Source organism: Paramormyrops kingsleyae, chromosome 4 (assembly GCF_048594095.1).
Source record: "Paramormyrops kingsleyae isolate MSU_618 chromosome 4, PKINGS_0.4, whole genome shotgun sequence".
Taxonomy (NCBI): domain Eukaryota; kingdom Metazoa; phylum Chordata; class Actinopteri; order Osteoglossiformes; family Mormyridae; genus Paramormyrops; species Paramormyrops kingsleyae.
This window is the reverse complement of record NC_132800.1, coordinates 21,156,413-21,170,602: the sequence shown is the minus strand read 5'-3', so window position 1 is coordinate 21,170,602 and position 14,190 is coordinate 21,156,413. Positions and strand designations below refer to the sequence as shown.

At 45.1% G+C, this 14,190-nt stretch overlaps 1 protein-coding gene across 1 annotated transcript in view; it reads right to left on the bottom strand.

The window, feature by feature from the left end:
• ube3c (ubiquitin protein ligase E3C) overlaps positions 1–14,190 on the bottom strand; it is a 97,878-nt gene that overhangs the window by 41,050 nt on the left and 42,638 nt on the right. Inside the window, exon 2 of the mRNA XM_023804820.2 lies at positions 5,872–5,951. The gene's annotated coding sequence lies outside the window, so the exon portion shown is untranslated. The remainder of the gene's footprint in view (positions 1–5,871; positions 5,952–14,190) is intronic.

The following is a 14,190-nucleotide window of genomic DNA, read 5'->3' as shown; positions in this document are numbered from 1 at the left end:
AAGCTTCATTGATCATCGTGGGGAAAACGCCTTCACGTATTCCCAGCTCACTTCACGGAGGGTATGCTGTGCACATCGGGCTGCCTAGCTCGAGGACCCACCTAAGCTGGGTTCGAACCTGCGACCCTCTGATTACAAGCATACAAGTTTAGCCCACTGAGCCACCCGCTGCTGTTGGTAAAACTGGAGAGATCGCTGGACACCTTCCTACCTGATCTGGAAACTCATTGTACCTCAATGAGCCTAGGTGGGTCTTAGATGTATATAGACAGTGGCGTAGCACTCCTGATTGACCGATTGACACGAAGTTTGGAGTGTCTCTCTGTGGTTCAGTCCTACATCAGTGAGCCAAATTTTGTAATGATTGGATGAAGCATCCCTGAGATATAGCTGGCTGATTGAAATGGGCAAGACATCAGTACAGTCAGGGTGTGGCTGGTGGCTGTATCTTACCGAAAGTTTAAGATTTTTCTGTAAATCTTTAAAAGGACTGTCTCCTGATTTGAATGACACCAGATTTATGGATGTTAGTCGAAAATCCTAGGAGGTTAACAAAAAAACCTGTTTTCAAAACATCTGTAAATCATGCAAGAAGGCAAAGATGTAGAACCAAGGTCTATATGCAGTTTGATTCGTCAGGACATAGTGAATTGGACTGGCAATAAATTTCAACTGTAGGCTTGACAGGTCTGGAGATATAGGCAGAAATGCAAATCAGGGTGCTGTAGCGCCCCCATCTGACTGACTGGGACGGGTCAGTGGGACTGAGTAGTGGGTAGGAATAGGAATCTTGTTGCCAAATTTGGTCAGTCTAGGACTTACGGTTTAGGCTGGGCATTCAGTTTTAGGGAAGAAAAATAATTATTGTTCAACCCTCTGGAGTAGTGCCTGAGCACGTCTAAATTAACAATAATATAAGCTTCATTGATCATCGTGGGGAAAACGCCTTCACGTATTCCCAGCTCACTTCACGGAGGGTATGCTTTGCACATCGGGCTGCCTAGCTCGAGGACCCACCTAAGCTGGGTTCGAACCTGCGACCCTCTGATTACAAGCATACAAGTTTAGCCCACTGAGCCACCCGCTGCTGTTGGTAAAACTGGAGAGATCGCTGGACACCTTCCTACCTGATCTGGAAACTCATTGTACCTCAATGAGCCTAGGTGGGTCTTAGATGTATATAGACAGTGGCGTAGCACTCCTGATTGACCAATTGACACGAAGTTTGGAGGGTCTCTCTGTGGTTCAGTCCTACATCAGTGAGCCAAATTTTGTAATGATTGGATGAAGCATCCCTGAGATATAGCTGGCTGATTGAAATGGGCAAGACATCAGTACAGTCAGGGTGTGGCTGGTGGCTGTATCTTACCGAAAGTTTAAGATTTTTCTGTAAATCTTTAAAAGGACTGTCTCCTGATTTGAATGACACCAGATTTATGGATGTTAGTCGAAAATCCTAGGAGGTTAACAAAAAAACCTGTTTTCAAAACATCTGTAAATCATGCAAGAAGGCAAAGATGTAGAACCAAGGTCTATATGCAGTTTGATTCGTCAGGACATAGTGAATTGGACTGGCAATAAATTTCAACTGTAGGCTTGACAGGTCTGGAGATATAGGCAGAAATGCAAATCAGGGTGCTGTAGCGCCCCCATCTGACTGACTGGGACGGGTCAGTGGGACTGAGTAGTGGGTAGGAATAGGAATCTTGTTGCCAAATTTGGTCAGTCTAGGACTTACGGTTTAGGCTGGGCATTCAGTTTTAGGGAAGAAAAATAATTATTGTTCAACCCTCTGGAGTAGTGCCTGAGCACGTCTAAATTAACAATAATATAAGCTTCATTGATCATCGTGGGGAAAACGCCTTCACGTATTCCCAGCTCACTTCACGGAGGGTATGCTGTGCACATCGGGCTGCCTAGCTCGAGGACCCACCTAAGCTGGGTTCGAACCTGCGACCCTCTGATTACAAGCATACAAGTTTAGCCCACTGAGCCACCCGCTGCTGTTGGTAAAACTGGAGAGATCGCTGGACACCTTCCTACCTGATCTGGAAACTCATTGTACCTCAATGAGCCTAGGTGGGTCTTAGATGTATATAGACAGTGGCGTAGCACTCCTGATTGACCGATTGACACGAAGTTTGGAGGGTCTCTCTGTGGTTCAGTCCTACATCAGTGAGCCAAATTTTGTAATGATTGGCTGAAGCATCCCTGAGATATAGCTGGCTGATTGAAATGGGCAAGACATCAGTACAGTCAGGGTGTGGCTGGTGGCTGTATCTTACCGAAAGTTTAAGATTTTTCTGTAAATCTTTAAAAGGACTGTCTACTGATTTGAATGACACCAGATTTATGGATGTTAGTCGAAAATCCTAGGAGGTTAACAAAAAAACCTGTTTTCAAAACATCTGTAAATCATGCAAGAAGGCAAAGATGTAGAACCAAGATCTATATGCAGTTTGATTCGTCAGGACATAGTGAATTGGACTGGCAATAAATTTCAACTGTAGGCTTGACAGGTCTGGAGAAATAGGCAGAAAGGCAAATCGGGGTGCTGTAGCGCCCCCATCTGACTGACTGGGACGGGTCAGTGGGACTGAGTAGTGGGTAGTAATAGGAATCTTGTTGCCAAATTTGGTCAGTCTAGGACTTACGGTTTAGGCTGGGCATTCAGTTTTAGGGAAGAAAAATAATTATTGTTCAACCCTCTGTAGTAGTGCCTGAGCACGTCTAAATTAACAATAATATAAGCTTCATTTATCATCATGGGGAAAACGCCTTCACGTCTCCCCTGCTCACTTCACGGAGGGTATGCTGTGCACATCGGGCTGCCTAGCTCGAGTGCCCACCGAAGCTGGGTTCGAACCTGCGACCCTCTGATTACAAGCATACAAGTTTAGCCCACTGAGCCACCCGTTGCTGTGGTTAAAGCAGGTGAGATCAGTTGACACCTTCCTACCTGATCTGGTAACTCATTTGAGCTGAATTGGCCTAGGTTGGTCAGTAATATAAAAACAGTGGCCATAGCCACTGTTTACAGGGTAGGCTGAGGGTCAGAGGACAAATGTACCAGCTAAATTTGATTTAGATTGGTCATCATTAAGCCAGTCAAATTGCTGCTTGATTTTGATTGGCCGATGGCGGCCACTGTTTCAGGACTCATGACTGCCATTGTACGTGACTGACCTCAGGCTGCGTCCTAGTACATACCTTCCAAATTTCAGTTGGATTGGCCGAGGCAGTCAGAAGATATTGGCAGTTTTTAGTTGTAGCGCCCCCTATGGACGAAATGCGGCCCGCCTTGGACCTTGCCCCCAAAATGGTGTAGGGAGGTAGGATTTCAAATTTGGTCAAGGTAGGCCAAGGCACGGCCAAGTTATAGTAGTCAGACCACAATGTGTCAAATTTAGATATTGTTTGGGCTAGGCTAATGGCCGTAGGACATAGAAATGTCTGAAATTTGTGGATGATTCTTGATCAGCTCAGAGTTCTGATTCGTTTGACACCTCATTTGTCTGATTTGGTAGGACAAGCTAGGACTGTAAGAAAAAAGTATGATTTGCAAAATATGCAAATTAGCAAAAAATCTAAGTAGGCGGAGCTTCATGGTCCCATTGACTTTTTGGCAGGGCATGGCTGTCTGTATCAGCAGAAAAAAGAATTTCGGTTGTAGGACAAACAGGACAGGAGATATTGACTGAAACGTGTTGGGGGGCGCTACGGCGCCCCCCTCTGGCTGAGTCGGACGGGTCGGACAACCTGAGTAGTGGGTCAGAATTCCAATCATCCTATCAAATTTGGTCGGCCTAGGACTTACGGTTTAGGCTGGGCATTCAGTTTTAGGGAAGAAAAATAATAAAAATAAAAATAAAAATAATAATAATCCTAACAAAAACAATAAGGTTCCATAGCACTACGTGCTTTGGACCCTTAATAATAATCCTAAGAAAAACAATAATGGTCCATAAGGACTTCGTCCTTTGGACCCTTAAATATTGATATAATTCAGGCTTTTAATAATACAGTTTTATCAGTTTGAATTACATTTCATGTCATTTTTTGTGATTGTTCATCAATGCATTCTTAATGATTCTCCAAAAGAACCCACCCGACCCCGTTCCGCGGTCCATAGGCGCTTTCACAGTGCCGGAACCTGTGAACTTTTGTCGCGCTCATACAGCAGGAACTCATCCCGCTTGTAGCTCATCGGAGGCATTTCCTGAACCATTTTTTAGTGCCTACTCCAGACTTGGTACTCGGTACTTCGTTCGAACACGATTTAGGCTACTGCACACAGCTTGCCGATTGGGCGAACACGATTTACTGCATACAACTTGCTGATTGTGATCACAAATATCGGCGGTAAAACTTGTAAGTTACGCGGAAGTGCGGGGAAAATGGATATACTGTAGTCAGCGGACCAAAAAAAATGAGCAGATGTAATTATTTCTGTACCCCATTTGATGCATCGATGAATACATTTTTGTTCACCGGGGCTAAGTTCCGAAGCTTTGGTGTGAAAGCGCGTTATGATTTAAAGTGCTGTATAGTACATGGATGCCGAGCACTATAAATTCGTATTTGTAAAGGCCTACCATTTTGCACCATAAGATGGCGCCTCCGTTTAAGACTTGCCAGTTTTATTTAAAGGCGTTGTGACAATTTGATTTCTGCCACAGGATCAATGCGCATTTCTGGTTAAATCTTTTAATAAATATTTACTGGTTTTAAAATGAGGTTCCAAGACAATTCAAAGTCATATTTCCAACAGTGTTTAACATATGGTACAATATGCATACTCTTTGTAAAGATAAACGCTGGAATAGGTTATCTGACACACAGCACATGGCATCATAGAATGTACAAGACAGGGTTGGAGAGCAGGTCAGCCAGCATCTGTGAATGCCCAAGGCCCCAGTGGTGATATGATTTCTCTTTTGTGCTGCACAGGCAATCAAAACAGCCAGTACAACCTAAAGATTTGCATAATTTTCCATTCATATAAGCATGGGCGTAAATTATGGGGGGGATGGGGGGGGTTGTAGCCCTCCCAATAAATAAAAACCAGCTAATACAACCCCCCCAATAATCATGTTTCCCCTGTAATGGGTGGAGACCCCAACCCCCCCAATGTTCCAGCCAAAGTTACGCCCTTGCATATAAATAGATTAGATTTATATAACTAGATTACTGAAGCAACTTAATCCAAATTAATCAATCGATTCTAGAGCTATATTTGCTGTAATCTGAACCTGTACCAATTTGCACTCTGGGAGGGTTCACTTACAGTCAACAGCTACCAGTGCCGTATAGACCCCACAACCTTACCTCACCGTATACTATCATCCTTGCCTGCTCTGGATGGCCATTTTCGGGGGCAGTCAGCCATAATTGAATATAGTGAGTTTCTGAGATAGAGGCAGATGTGTGTGAGGCAGGTGAAGGACACAGTGATGTGGTTGAGTTACTGGCCTAGTCACCGAGACACATAACCTGCAGAGATGCAGTATTGCAAAAGCACAAGGCACGATTTGCATTGCTGCTGTTCAAAAGAGTCTAGAATAAAAGCAGTAATCAGTGTCATTTCAATGATAAAAAAACACTTGAATATTCTTTAAAAGACATTACATTTATTTTGGACCAAAACCCCTTGCAGCTTGTTCCCCTTCTCTTGATCAGTACATTATGGGATTTAATCTAAGATCATCGCGATGTGGTTTAGGGAACGTGGACAGGTTATTTTGTTTGCACGTTTACCCCATGTCACCTGCTTCCGCGGCCACTCCGTTTTTTGCGCAGTACAGCGCACAGTTCGGTAAATTAGCATATCTAAAGGATATGCAGTGTGTGTTTGTACGTGGTGATACGTACCGTACCATAGACTGGCCTTCTGACCAGGATGTTCCTCCGCCTTGCGCCCGAATCCTGGGCCGGTACCCGACCTTCGACACCTGCGTGGGAGCAGATTGTTTCAGTAGTGCACCGTTGAGGCCGCTCGATTTAGAAACGTCCAAATTCGCCAGAAAAAATTTCAAAAAAGCAGTGTAACCATCGTGAACCTTACCAGGGGAGTCCCACTCCCTCGCCATGCCGTTAATTAGCAGCGAGGGCTGCAGCCCCGATTCAGATCGTCCATAAAGCCGACGGCACAATAAGGTCGGAACAAAGATTTCCGTTTAATCCACTTCTATCCTGTGTCACAGTTTGAAACGTTCCTGGTTTATGTCTGTCTTGGCAAACATACATAAAAAATTAGCATGTACTGTAGTTTACGGTCCGGGCACGTTTTCTGCAACTAATTTGTGTCGGGGGAGGTTGGGGGTGCCGTAATAAAATAATGGCCAAAATCGGAGGAAGCTGGACCCTGCCTCTGTCTTTTTATGGCTTTGAACTCTTTCATTTTGCTGAAACCGTTTCTTGCTACTGATCATCCATCCATAAATTTGCAGGGAGGAAGTGCTGTTCAGTGTTAGCTACACGTCTCCGCATTACAGGTGGGCGGCAGGGCGACTTTCTGCGCCGATCCCTGCCCGAGAAAGGCGCCCTGGACTGACATCAGTGTTTTAAGTAGCTTGTGTCTACCCCACAATTGTCCATCTTCCCGATAATGCTACGGGACACCGCCTTTGTTTTCTGTCACTGTTTCCCAGCTGGGATTTTAATCTTCCCCAGCTAAGTGAACGAAACGATAATAACGACTTTAATGTGTTGTTATAAATCTCAGTTTATGCCCTATACTTTATTTCGTCAATGAAAACGCACGTCCGTTTTTATGTTATGGGAATTTAATTTATTTCAGGAATGGCAAGGCTCTGACCTGAAGACTGACTTTTGCTTACAGAAACTTTGGTTTCATGGCTGGTGGTGCGATTAAATTACAGAATAAAAAGCTCCCCCCCCCCTTTGCGTTATGATACTCCCCTTAATATTCATCATGATCTCAGCTTTTTGTACTCACCTTTATTGCTTATGGATTGATTGGTATGCTGGGGTCCAGGAACTTGTTAAATTGTTAAAACTAATGAAATAACTACAAAGTGTTAAATACGAATGGTTTGAGTAAATATCCGTTTAAGCAGGTGCGGCAAAACATTAATTCACCATTGATATAAGCGGTCATTTAAGCAGGCATTTTACACAATAATTACGTTTACTTTGACCACCTGCCATGCAGTTTCAAAATGGTGGTTCCAAAATGAGAGTTTTTGTATGGTTTGTGACCCTGACAGGATAAGCAGATGGATGGATGGATGGATGGAATGTAAGCCCAAATTTACATTTCTGTGTAATTATCCTGCCCTGTTGGTACTCTTATCTTGGAAGTTTTCTCAAGAAAATGATGTGGGCTGAAGACAAATAAAAGTATCACATCCAAAACTTTTTAAAAAAAAACTCTTTTTTTTTTCTCGTACAAGAAACGAGATCCATGTTTGCAATCCTGTGTTTACTTAAGACAAGATTCACTTTGAGGGCAGCCAATGTTGTGTTCACTCGAAGATTTTAGGTTTTTAAACGTAAGTATCGGGTGATGTTATATAAATACCGGGGAGTTTAACCGCTTAGAGCGACTGACGGGTTTATTCTGCAAACAGTAAAAAGTTATGAAGGATCTGCGTCAATCGAACCAACAAATGTTGCGTTTTATCAGTGTTTTGTCGTTTCTGACATGGAAGTCAATAGCTGGCCTCCCAGTTAAGTAATTTGGAAAACGTATATGCAGTACAAGGGGAAAGTACTTCAAAAGTGGCACAATGACTTCCTGGACATAAATCCTTAAAGTAAAATTTGATTGTATGGGGCCGGTTCTAGTCCCGAAATACCTCTTTCCGAAGGCCTGGTCTTGGAGGCAGCCTGAGTGGACGAGTGCTTTTTTTATTGCGGTGTTTAGCAGGCGGCACCGTGGCCCAGACGACGCACAGCGACCCTCCCCGCCGGCCCGACCCGGCCCGGCCCGTTCCCCTGGCTTTATTGCCCTGCCCCGTCTGCCAGCTCTCTGCTTTCTGTCTCCGACACAGTGCCCGCCAGCCTCAGCTAGGATGCCCTAATCATTGCGGCCTGACATCTGGTGACTCTTTAACGGGACTAAACTCCGCAGTTGACGTGATAGCGAGCCCCCCCCCCCCCTCCCACACACACACACACACACACACCTCCTCTACTGCCCTCCTGTCCCCCCAGTAGCCCTGTCCAGTAGCCCTTCTTCTGCTCCCTGACCCTGGGCTCTTAAATGATACTTAGACTCGTGTGGGATGTGCAGCCTCCGCTGTCTTTCCACATCTCCCGCATCATCGCCACTTGCCTTCAACACGGTTTCCCCCTCTCGGCTGACCTCCATCTCCCCATAGCTGATGCCCACTGGGAGAAGCTTGAGATGTGATGACACTCTGCAGCTGTACAGTACCAGTCAGACGTCTGAGTACCCTTGCTGTAAACTACCTTGTTCCCTTTTACATCAGATACGGTATTTTTCTTGTAAACAACTGACATTACAATATACAAGAGAAATTATACGGAGTACCGAAGCAGAGTTCTCTCTATCTCCGTAACACTCACAATAGCAGCACCCAACAGCGAAATCACTCTGCTGAGTCTGGGATTTGAACCAGCAAACTTCCGTTTACAGCATCCCAACCTACTGAGCTATACACCAACCCCCCCCCCCCCCCCCATTACAGGTTCAGTGGGATTTAAGTATGAAGACAAGTCAGGCCAGGTCAATAGTTTGAGATACCATTCACTTTTCTTCTTTTCCCGATAGTCACCGCCTGGCCTCATATGGTCTTCACCACTGCTAGTTTGTTCGAAATATTCAATGGTCTTGGTCACTGCAGTTATAGACCCCCTGCCCGTTGTTGCTATTTATCCAACAAACCTAGGAAAATGTGTCAGTTGTAGGAGAACTGGTCTGTTATCCTCAAAGAGGTAAGAGATCCACTGATCCAAGGTGACGGGAGACACCATGGTGTTAGAACTGTGACGATAACCTCTAGTGTCAAAGTTTCGGTAAGTTGAGTTCGACTGTGCAGCCCACCCCTGAGAAGCGAAAACAGTCTCCCAGGGATAAACTTTTGGAGAGCAGCCAATCAGACTTCAACATCAGCTTCAGCTAATCAGACATCAACATCAGCTTCATCCAACTGTACAGATGCGAGACGGAGAAAACAATGAGTGTGTGCTGAGCACAGGGTGGCCAATCAGATCTCTCAGCTGATATCCTTGCCGTTGGTGCAACGACACGCTAAGGAAGCTTCATCCCGCTGAAGCTTCACGCCAGAGAGAAGCGGCTCAAGGGAAACAGCGCGAATCGCGGCTCGATCCAGACGCAGCCTCTGATCTCTCCGACGTGGCTCAGTTTTTGAAAACAGAACGCCTCGGTGCATGCTTCTGAAGCGGCAGGGTAAGACCCCCGCCCACTTTCACGTCTGTGCAGAAAAGGGAGGGTTACAGAGAGCGGGGCGGGGGCGGGGGTTGGTTGCTTACTCCTTATCAAGAGATCCCTTTTCCGACATGCTTAGGTGACGATCACAGCACCCTGCCTTGTGTTAGGTCTTTTGCCGTAGGATCACAAAAAGTTCAAGAGCCACACACTGTGAAAAGCCTTCGTTTATGAAACGGGAATGCAAAATATTCACACGAGTTACTATTTCATCTAAGATATTTATAAAATAAAATACTTGGATATAGGGTGGCGTGGCGGCTGAGTATCGTGGTCTGTGTGTGCAGTCTGCATGTTTTCGTCTTCTGGAAACTCCCAAAATCATGTGGTTATGACGACTGATATCTGTAAATTGCCCATAGTGAGTGATTGTCTGTGTCCTGCAATGCACTGGCACCTCATCCAGGCTGTCCCACACCCTGCGCTTCCAGGGTTGGGCTCCAGACAAACCTGTAGTGCAGCGCTTCCAAATTCGATCCTCGGGGACCAAGAGCCGGTCCGTGTTTTTGCTCCCTCCCAGCTCCCGGATCCCTGAGGACTGGATTGGGAAACACTGCTGTCATGGATAAATGCTTAGAAGATGGATGAATTACAATACTGAGATATTAACCTAGAGCTTCAGGTCAACTGTAGAGTTCAAGAAGCCTCCTAAACTATTTTTCCAGCCAAGTTACTCTTCCAGGAAAACAGGCAGCAAAATGTCAAAGTGCTGACTAACAGGTAACTGAAGACCTGGAGTAGATGAGGAGTTACATTGACCAGGGTTTTTATTAGACCTGAGATATTTGTATATACTTTTATACAAATACGAATCCATTTCTCCTATACTGGTTGCAGTGAACCCAGCACCAGTGACATTAATGTCCCCTGCTTCATCTCACTGTCCACCCACAAGCCACCCAAATGTGATATGCTTACTGGTTTTAGCAAACAGTTTGACAGTCATACCCAGGGTGGAACAGTGACGGGAACCATGAGACACGGGGACAGGACAGGGACTTTGGGTGCAGGCATGGAAATGGGTTTCATAGAAGAGAGGGGAGGAATGAAAATGGCTTCAGCACCAGGGAAACACAGAAGGGGGAAAAAAACAGGCATCTTGGGCACTGCAGAGTCACTGCGCATTACAGTGGAGAGAAAACAAAGAAAACCACAATACTATAGAATATAAGACACAGGCAAAGTGAATGAATGTATCACATGACTTCATATCCCAGGATGCCGTGCCTCCATGCAGAGTTGGGTAATTCATGTCCAGAGAGTAGAAGTCCAGACAAGGATTTTGTTTCAACCAACCAGATGAGCATAAAGCAGGGATGGGCAATCTTATCTGTAGAGGGCCGGTGTGTATGCGGGTTTTCGCTGCAGCTCCCTAATTATATTACTAACTAGAGGACTGATTGGCTGAAGAGTCCTCACACCTGGGTTTGAACAGCTGACCTAAAAGGTTACCGCAAATACCTGCGTACACACCGGCCCTTTGCAGATAAGATTGGCCACTGCTGGCATAAAGAGTCACAAAATCCCAGTCTGGACTTTTACTCTCTGGACTTGAATTACCCAACTCTGCCTCCGTGTTACAGCCCACAAATGATGTGATTTTGTTAGTTATTAAATAAGACTCAGTGACAAGGATGATGTACGACTCCTTCCTAAAATGACCACGAGATGTACAAACAGCCCAACATGCTATAAGGTACATATTATCAGAAATGAGGGCATTTATCACGAAGCCAGACAGCAGGACATACATCACCGGACATGGCCGAAGGTGACGTTCTGATGGTTTTTTTACCCATGACAAAATGATGCTGCTTACTGATCAAATTCAGTGACAATTCAGTGTATATTTTTAGAAAATGCGGGTTTCCACCTGAAAAAAAGTAGATTGTAAGAGCTACATTTCAGCGTCCCTCTGAATGTAACGTCACTCTGAATTGTACTGATCCTCACGGCCCTTGACTGCTTCAAACAAACAGGCACTTCCTCTGCCTTACTTTGCAGTATGAGGATGCCTCCGCTGATAGACGGTAAACGGTTTGACCTGGATGACGGCCGTCAGCGGAGGGTAAGTTCAGATGTGCAGAGGGGACCCTCAGGCGGGTTTTATCTCATCGGTTTTGTTTGTGTTGATTTGTTCGGCTGAGGTTTCACATCAGACACCAACAGACAGCGCTAGGAGCTGTCGGGTGTCATTCTCGTTTTGAAAGTGAAACCGTAGAAGGTGCCCCGCGGTTTCTGACGATTACCGGTGTTCTTCCGCCAGGTCTGAATTTCCTAAAATAATCCAACTTTGCATTCTTGTTTTCTTTAGCATACCAGTCCTGAGTAAAATCCCCTAATTACTCTTGCAGTAGGCGGTGTTCCTTCTCCGGCACGCCTGCCCGCTACAGTAACTCATTTTCCTGCCAGACGATCTGGACCCGTTCCCCGCCTTTGATCTCCATTCAGACATCGCAGATATCCTCCGTAGTGCTAATCGATAGTGCCGACCGCTGGATAACCATCTTAACCCTGACATGTCGCCGTGTTCCCTCTGTGCCTCATGCACAGTCGACGGACAGTGAAAAGCCCGTCACGCAAGTGGGCATGCGAATGGCTTTTTTTCTCTCATTTTCCTCCCCGCCCGTCTTTTGTGTCGGAGACGTACATATCATGTGCCGAACTGCAGATCAAATTGTCTGCTTGGCTGAATGATACAAGATTAAGGGAGAGAACAGATGGAAATGTCCTGAAAATTCTAAACGGCATGTGATGCAGCGGCTGAATAGATGAATTCGATGAGAATGGCTATGGAATAAATTCCTGGTATATAAAATAGTTTTAACGTTAAAATTGCTCAAAAATGTTCAGTTCTTGCGGTTTTCCCCTTTAAAATATGCTTAAAGCAACCTTCTATAAATCACCCTGCCAGTGCGGAAACACCAGAGTGGGTTGTGACTGACTGACTTGAGCACTGCAATTTACCCAGAATTCCTCAGGAAATATTCCAGTGAGCAGCTGACCAGGCCAGTGGATGGAGCAGTGGTCACTAGCCTGCTTTAAGAGAAGCCAGTATCGCTTATCCCAAGGCGTCATTATCGAAAACAAAATCACATCTACCTGCTTTACGTGCTAAATATTTCAGATTCAGCTCCTTTCCAAATCCCAACTGCAAGGAGACAAAGAACCAAATACTAAAGAAAATGTCCCCTTTTTTGCTTTGTTTATCCTGGTGTTATACACTGGTGAATTTACAACAACATGGGTGATTTAAGGCACAATTAATGCTGGAACAGTGACCAAACTATATATTTTGCCCCTCATGATATCAAGGAACTGGTCCTTACAGTGAGGTATCAGACCATCACCCAGTGCAGCCATTGCACAGTTTCCTGGCCAGTTGTGCCTTCATACACTGGCACTGCGTACAGTGCAGGTCGACTTGGCCTCCCTTCTCGCCCCCACTGCCAGCTGCATTGTCATCCTCTGGCATTCTCGAAGGACCGGACAGGGCTCCTCCGATTAAGCCAGCTTTGTTCTGTGTGCGGGCAGCTTAAACACAAACCAAAGGGCTCTCCAGAAGCGAAGGGAGTTCATTGACAAGCAGTGTCACTGGGTGCTTTTAAATTAGTAACACCTTTGTAATAAAATAAAACACCAAACATTCGTGTTTAGTATCCCTTTGGGACAAATGACTACAATTGCAATTAATAGCTAAATGAACTGAGAACAGAACTGAATGAGTCTGAATGAGAAAATTATGACACGTGTGGTTCTTCAGAAGCCGGGTAGGATAGAAAACCTGCTGGACAGTAGCTCTCCAGGACCGGAGCTGGAGACCCCTGGTCTAGTACGTGCACCAGCTTTGTAGTTACCCATTGGCTACTCAAGCAAGGCCTTTAAAAACCTCTTCTCGGTCGCCGTATGAATGGCTGACCTTGTGCTGTGACTCCAAGCTTCATTCTCCTCCATGTCTCGGAGGAGTGCAAGATGGGAGCTGCGAAAACGAAAGAATTCCTGTGTGCTTGTACAACTGGTGGATAAAGTATCATAATTATCATTATAACCTTCTTCCATGCAGTAAGAATACACAATTCTAAGGTTCTATAAACAGATAAATGAAAAGGTTTCATGAAATAGAGCCTTATCTGCACAGGGCTCTCTGCCAAACGAATCAGTGCCAATAGGAACCAACAGCCTGACATGCTGTCATTTTAATTACAGATCATCCAGTCTGAACAGGCCAAGTCATCAGCCAGGGCATCAGATGACTTAATCCAGGGTTCTTGCCAATCTAGAACTGCACAAAAATAGAAAATCACTAGTGTTCCCCACCACATCTAGCTGTACTTTTGGGCCAATATCCCTCAAAGCAATTCCGCTATAGGCCTGTCATGTTGGCATAATACTGTGGCAGCGTGTGATCTTGTTGTGGTTCTGGAGAAATTGCTAGAATAATTTCCTATTCACTGCTCCTACACGCTTAATTCAAATTCGTAACTTATTTGATTTATCATTGCTGTGCGATACTATGTGAAAATGAGTGATCACACACTCTGATGCTCCACACCGTATTGCAGTAGTCTTGGGTGCAGAGCCGAGAGTCGAGTCTTTATGCTTTTTTTTCACCCCATGATTTACAGTCTGGCTAGTGAAGCAGGACCATAAACCAGATTCTGGCCCCTGTAAAGAAGAGTCAATGTAGACAGATTAATCAGCCTATAAAATTATACTTGGTAGCAATAAAACCACAATAAAAACCGGTAATCAAC